The sequence below is a fragment of the Centroberyx affinis genome, unplaced genomic scaffold (genome assembly GCF_046629955.1).
Source record: "Centroberyx affinis isolate AG114_WGS23_722 - 3 ecotype Tasmania unplaced genomic scaffold, CSIRO-AGI_Caff_v1 ptg001226l_1, whole genome shotgun sequence".
Taxonomy (NCBI): Eukaryota; Metazoa; Chordata; class Actinopteri; order Beryciformes; family Berycidae; genus Centroberyx; species Centroberyx affinis.
The window spans coordinates 459427-467120 of NW_027279740.1; positions in this window are offsets into that span (position 1 = coordinate 459427).

Sequence of the window (7694 nt, forward strand, 5' to 3'; positions counted from 1 at the left end):
ATGTGGATACAGCTCTCAGGCTATGATTCCCCATATTAATATTTAATTGCCATCAAAGTGTGTTTTCAAAGTATAGGGTGACGCTCCGGTCTCCCGGCCCAGTCACGATAGAGCTGATTCCGGAGCGGGGCGAGGAGCGTGGTGCGGTTCCAAAGAGACGGGTTTTCGGTCATCTTATCCCTCCCTCCTCACGCACTGGCACCTGTAGCGCCTCTTCGGCAACAGTAAATCACGTGACCATTTCCTCGCGAGGAAATCTTAATCCCCATGCCAGATCCGTCCGGGCGCAGGCCGCTGCCTCGGCCCAAGACATGCTGAAACCCGAGGCGACGGCATTAAGAATTAAAAACGCCAGAAAGTGGTCCCTGTGCGCGCCTTGTTTTGTCATCAATGTTCCATTAGTGTCACTTTATTCCGCGCCTCCCCTCCTTCTCCCCTCAGTGTGTTTGAGTCAATATCGGGAAAGCCGGCCCGTTTCTGCCCAAATGGTTACAATATACCTTCTTCACGCCTAAAGAGCTGACAAAGGTTGTTAGGCTGACCTGCGCACCGAGCAGCGGGACGGGGCCAAACAGATAAATCAGAGCTGCAACAGATATGTAATCTGCAGCCCTGGGAATTTGCTCAAAGCTCTCTAGGTAAGAGAAAGACTGTGAGGGGTGGAGGGGTGGGGGTGGGGGGGGGGGGGGCATGTTGAAATCCATTAAATTCTATCAAGCTACAAACTGAAACCACCTTGACAAATAAAGCAAAAAAACAGTGAGCAAAACACACACGAGGCACATCTCAGTTCCTCTCAGCAGTCCATTCCTTTATGTTTTGTTGACAGTGCAGCCGGCCTTTAATGTGTTGGTTTCCGAGCGGGGCACCCAACGTCCTGGACAGTGGCCTTGGTGTTTGGAGGGCCGTCCTGCAGCAGGAAGTCCAGGGAGATAATACCTATGTGTGGCTCCAGCCAGTGGCCAGTGTGGTGATGTCGATACAGAGGCAGGCCTGACACAGCTGTTGTTTACGATGTGGCTAGCCCAGGTGGTCCAGCCCGCGGCCACAGGCCAGCCCCGAGTCCACAGATCTATAGCCCTGATACACACACACACACACACACACACACACAGACAGGCTGACACACAGACAGAAATATATATATACATACACTGAACAGAAATATAAATGCAACATGAGTTAAAATATCCCATTAATTTTCCATGAATAGCTTATTGCTCTCAAATCTTGTGCACAGCTTTGTTTACATCTCTGTTAGTGAGCATCTCTCCTTTGCCCAGAATTTCTCTCAAATGATTTTCTTATATGAACTGTAACCAAGTAAAATATTGAAAATGTTTATTTTTGTTCAGTGTATATTTACATTAACATACTGTGCATATGCTGTACATATACATACATATATATACTGTATATACATATAAATATACTTTACAAATATATTGTGCATATACATACACTGTACAAATACATATACATATACTGTACATATACATATACAGAAGTGTTTGATGTGATGTTTCTCCAATCATATATGAGATTTGAAACTCTGTGTACGGCACACGTCTGTCTAACAATGTTAAAGCCGACTGGCTGCATGTACACTACATGCATACAGACATGCATCCGCACATACACACAGAGGCAGTAACAGAACTCTCTGCTCCCTGGCCTTCAAGTCATCTCACTACATCAATAAATACAGCAAAATAGCATTAGCAATAACTCCAACTATATGACCAGGCTCTAATATGATAGAATTAGTATCAGTGTTTTAAGGTTTGGCCATTTAGGTGAAATTCTAAGCCGGGCAGGGAGTAATTTGGACACGGGGAAAATTGATTTTGACCATCAGCACTTTCTCATTTTCAAACAGTGCCTGCGGCTAAATGGGTTAGCCTGTTAAGCACATTACACAGGTAGCTTCTCCTTTCCTCCCCAATGATTATGTGTCCGCCTTGAGCAATTGATATTTCTTGCAAATAAGAAAATTATCATATTCCATGACTGGAAAGAGAAATTAAGGCCTGCTATTATGGAGTGGAGTCTCAAGACTGAGAGAGGGAGACTGAGGTAAATTTTTTTTTGCGTTTTTTTTTTTAAGGGTGGGCTGTATGTATCAAATGTCCCAAGCTATATTGGAATTGGGGCGCTGTCAGGCCTCATCAATAAGAATATACAGTGATATACTGTAAGTGGTGGAGGGGGGGACGAGGAGGGATAGAGGGACGCTGAGGCAGAAGGACAGGCTTTTTGCTCTCTGCAAAGGGACAAAGGACTGGGAATATAGTGTGCGTGCTGTAAGAAAGCTATAATTTCACCACCAAACTATACATTGGTCTCATGAATCACAATACCCAACACAGTCTTTCCAATGAGTTTGTTTTCTGTTTTTTTTTGCAGCTGTGCCTGACTAAAGTGAAAATAGCTTTTCATTCAAATCATCAGTAGCCTTCTGTCTTGCAGATACAGAATCTTACAGTCATCCTAAAATAGAGGATAATAACCAAATAATCTTTTCTTTATTGCAGTGTTGCCTAGTGGCAATGACCTACTTCATTGACCCACGTTATCATCCCAAGGAAGCAAAGGAGCCCAGTCCTGAGTAACAGTAATGATCAGTGAGCAGGGACACATTCGCTCGGAGCAGACAGGCACCGTCGAGGCACCGTTCTCTAGCGATGAGGTGTGTGCCGTTATGTGGGTTATTGAGCCTGCTGTACAGCCATGGGGCCTTCCCCAGCGCCGCTTCGGCCCTGCGGCCTGAAAGGCTGTCTGTAGATTTTAGCTGGAGCCCCTGGCGGTCTAAGTGGAACCACATGGGGGAACCTGATAGTGGCGCTGGGCCAGTGAAGGAGTTAACCTGGGCAGCGAGGCAGGCAGCTCCAGGCCTCCGAGATGGATGGTGGTCACCGCCGCCGGGCCTGACCCTCAGCACACACACTCAGATACACACATGCACACACACACACACCGTCGTCGTCGTCGTCATCACACATGCACTCGCAGGCATACTCGAACAGACACTTTCTCTCACACACACACACACTCGCGTACACACCTCATCCATCCTACACCGTCCTCGGGGGTTTTCTGCGGCCGCGGTGCCCTCAGGAGTGGCCGACCAATAAGGAGCATTTACCGTAGGGCCGATCGGCATGCGAACAACACCAAACACACTAATGGGAGGGAGACAAAGCCACAGGCCACAGACATCCAGTAAACAGCAGACCACAGTCCGCTAGATGTATACTCACACTGCTCCATTTGACTATGCAGGTACGCCGAGGCACAAACCAGAGTTGTGACTTCCTCAAGTCTTTGTGTATTACCGCTCGCTGTGTGGCCTGGGTAACCTGAGTAACTGTCTACAGTAGGCTTGTATATATATCAGTGGAGGGCCTGCTACTGTGGGATAACAGTGTCATTAGGTTGGTCACTCTCTTACACCTCAGTACCGTGATGTACAAGGGTCTTTCTTTGGTCAGTCAGTTAATAGGCTGATCAGTCTCTCTCTCTCTCTCTCTCTGTTTCTCTCTCCCTCTGTCTCTCTCCCTCTATCTAATGTGCTCTGCAGCCATGTGCTTCCAGTTAAGTCGGCGCGCAGCCCCGACCAGAGGTTAAGTGAAACTACCTGCTCTTCTGTGTCTGGCGATTATTTGCTTTGTTCGCGGCGGTGCCAGATCATAAAACACTTGCGTCCACTTTTCTCCCGCTCCCACAGTCCCCGAGGGTCATTATTGTTACGCCTGGACGTGTGGCTGTACAGGGCCCCGCTTTTTAATGTCGCGCCGTGACAGCCCACTGAAGGCTTCACTCTTCCCAGTCACCCAGCAACGCGTACCCATATATTTCAACGGTTATTATACGCTTCAAACCTTTTTCCAAGAAGATTTCTCCGCTCCCCCTAGATTTACACAATATTGATGATCATCGGTCTGGAAGTGATACGGTAAATAATGAAAAATGAGGTTTCTCCAGGCAAATGGGATGAGACATGAAAGCGGACTGGAGTGCTGGCTCTGGTTTCCTGTCTGAATGGCTGTTAATTAATGGAGCAGACGGAGGCCATAATTCCTCCCCGGCCCGAGACTGCCACACTGCCAGCACAGAGAACTGCAGCAGCAGCACTCACAGTCGTATTCAGTGTTACATATTTTTTTTTCCAGTTTTAAAGAATTCATGTTTTCTATTGTCTTATTAGTCCTCAGGGAAACCCACGCCTCCTTGTGTCTCTCTCTTTCTCTCTTACTTTACACAGACAGTAGAGAGAGAGAGAGAGGAGTGAGAGAGAGTCTGAAGCGGATCAACAAAGATCAAGCCATTTTCACCCCCTATCAGTTTTGAAAGCCCGTCCAGTCTAAATGATTTCCAAAAACCGCAGGTGATTCGTCTCTGTCTCTCCCTTTTCCTTCATTTGCAGGATGCAGAGATCAAAAGGGCACGCAGCTCCTCTAAGATGAGCTCTAATCGCTTGAGCTCCAGCGCAGTCATTAAATACAGTAGTATGGATGTCTCAGCCCCGGTGCCAGCTGAAAACGGCCCGCTCTGAATTTCTGCTCTCTTTAGCAGACGCCACTCATGGGGAAACATTGGCGCCTCCCATAGACCGTGATTAAAGTAAATGAATGAAATAAGATACAAGGAAATTGAAATGATTAGTTTTTATAGTAACCACGACGACTGGCAAGGCCCCCGCCGCTCCGGAGCGGGACGGCTGAGCCAGTAAAGCGATTGCATTCAACTGTAAACGAGGGGGTGGGAAAGCGAGGTACAAGAGCAACATAGCAGAGTAAGACAAAAATTACATTGATTATGTATTCCGATCCATGGGTTTCTCTATGAAATATGGTCAGCTTTCAAACACGGTTGAATTTCAGAGGTAGAGTCAGAAATCCCCCAAACAATGTCTGGTTTCGATCATTGACAGACACTGACATTTCTGTCATGCAAGAATGTAATTCCCTGCAAAACACCACTGTCGAATCTCCTGTTTCGCTCTGAGCGTTTGGAATTTTGGAGCTTGCATATTTCAATGGTTGAATTACATTTAAAAAAAAATATTCAGGATTAAACTGTGTTACAGTTTTACATTTGACCATAAATTAGAATTAAAGTTTTTGAGGCATCTTTGACTTAAATTAACAAGATGTATTTTTTAGTAGAATATGCAATTCCTCCCTCTCCAACAATTAAATATACTGTCATGCTACTTCCTAGAACTGACTAAATTCATACACATGAGTGTTTCATGCTATTATTGCGATACTTGACTTAGTAATTTGATTTTGCACTGATAACTTCCATCCCCCATAGCTGTGTTTTACTCTTTTTCTGTATGCCTCATTCTCATTCTCTGTGTCTTTAGGCGTGGGTGTAAAAGGGACCGCATTCCCAGCAGGGACAGTCAGTCCCTCACAAAAGGAAGCAATCAGACCCAAAACCTCCAAATGATGAGTGTTGTCTTCTTCCCTCCCCATCCGGCCTGTCCCAGTGAGTGGCGGCCGGTTTGTCCCATCCTCCCCACCACTTCTGGGCTGGGGTTCCCCACTGAGAACCCACACGCCCTGGCTGGGAGGGCTGGGATAATGAGACACTATGGGGACAACAAAGGCCTCTGCCACTGCTCTCAGGCCCATCACCAGTGCAGTACTTATACCAATGTGAAATTCCCAACCTCAGATGTACAGAATCAGTGCTTGGACAGTAACGCTGTTGACTGGCAAATTACAGACATTGGTCATGGTGCAATAGTAGCGCATTTCATCAGATATACTTTACTAGCAGCGAATTTAAAACATCGCTGATACTATAAATACCTGGACCTTAACAACTGTTTTTCAAATCTTTTAGCCGAGCCTGGAGTCTCAATAGGATAAACAGTGCAGGATGTATTTTCAGTGAAGTGCTCTGTGTCGCTGTGCTCGCTATCAGCGGAGGAAATGAAACACAGCGTCTAACATCTTAACGCTCGGGACATTAATGACTTCAATAATATCCCAAAACCAGAGAACAGGCCAGAGTGGCCAAGGGCAAACCAGGACTGGGAAGCCTCATAAACACTAACAGAGGGGAACCGAGAGAGCGGGAGAGAAAGCCAAGGGGAAAGGAATGGATGAGCGGTTTGTGCAATAATTAATCACATATGAATTAAAACTGTCCCGTCAATTGACCACCCCTCAACCTCATCACACCCCCCCAAACCACCAACCCCCACCACCACCCCCACCACCCTTCATTGCCTCTGTGCTGTTTGATCCCAAGCCTGTGTCCACCCAACTACCCTCCACTGCCCCCTTTCCCCCCCCCCCCTCCGCCCACCTGGCACGAGAAGAAAGGCTGTTTTTTTTTTGTTTTTTTTTCTGCAGCGCAGAGTGGGCCGAGCCCCGGCGGGCGTCTTGCCATGCGTACATTTCCACATTCTCTCATCGCCTGCGCTGTGTTTCCTCTCCAGAAGCCATACATCAGCCGCCACGGGCCCCAGCGAGCGCCTGCGCCCTGCCCTGCCCGGCTCCTTTCCGCCTCGCAACACAGCTACAAAGCCGTTGGGCCAAATGACAGGGGTGGAGAAGATGCACGAGTATGGAGGGAAAGAGGAGACGGAGGAGAGAGGAGGGTGAATACTGGAGCTGGAAGTGAACGCCAGTAGAAATGAGGACACTCAGAAGCCACCCAGTGAATTAAAGCAGTTAGCTGGGGGCTTTTTTAGCTGCATCAAGTGTCTTCCATGGGTGTACTGGGTGGGTGAGGGGAAAGGGTCTGGATGTAATGGCCGGTCGCCAAGTTGGCAGCTCCGAGGCTTTCTAGTAGGGCACAAATTGTCACATGCACCAGTGGCCAAACCCAAACCACCATGACCAGGGGTGGAAGTGACATCATGCGCCATGGCTTGGCAGGCAGCGATGATGGCGTTATAATAGCGATGCCGTCGCACCGGAGGACGGAGCCAAGAATCGGTTAACCGCTTTGGGGAAAGACATGGAGGTGCAGTGGATGACAAGGAAGGAAAGGGAGGATTTGTCTTTTTTTATTGTCAGGTGGAGGTGAATTGATCTAGTTTTTCACAACTGCAGACTTGAACATATGAAGTACGTGTAGTATAAAATGGCAATATGGCAAGCGTATCACACAACAATAACAAGTTCATAAGTTCATATCGTTCATATTGTACTCCTGAAAACTCTACCTAAAAAAGATACTAACAAACTACCTACATAACTATCTAACTGACTAAATGCCTATCCAAAAATCTATCCTATACCTTTTTCTATGTCTATACAAATTTACAGCATCCTTCTCAAATGGCTCAATTTCAACAGCTTCTCGAGGGCCGTGCTCTCCGGACGCTGGCGCTCTCAAACGAGTGATACTCCCGCAGCATCCTGAATGTGTGTTTATAAACAAGACTCAATATTATTGTGATGTCTGAGCTGAATTCGATAGATTCTCTCCTCTGTCAGTCGTGCTTCCGCTGCAACACGATCCGAAATTACATTCAGCGGCAACAGGAGACGGGGCGACGGCTCGTCCTCCCTCCTCTGCCGTATAGCGCTCTCTCGCTGCCTCCCCTAACTTCATCACGGGGGCCTCGACAGGGCTCAGGAGGGGCCCGCGCGCGTCTGAAAACACCCCGGTCCATTACTCAGAGTGAGTGAGAGGCTAACCTGGAGTGAGAGTGTCTACCTCCATCA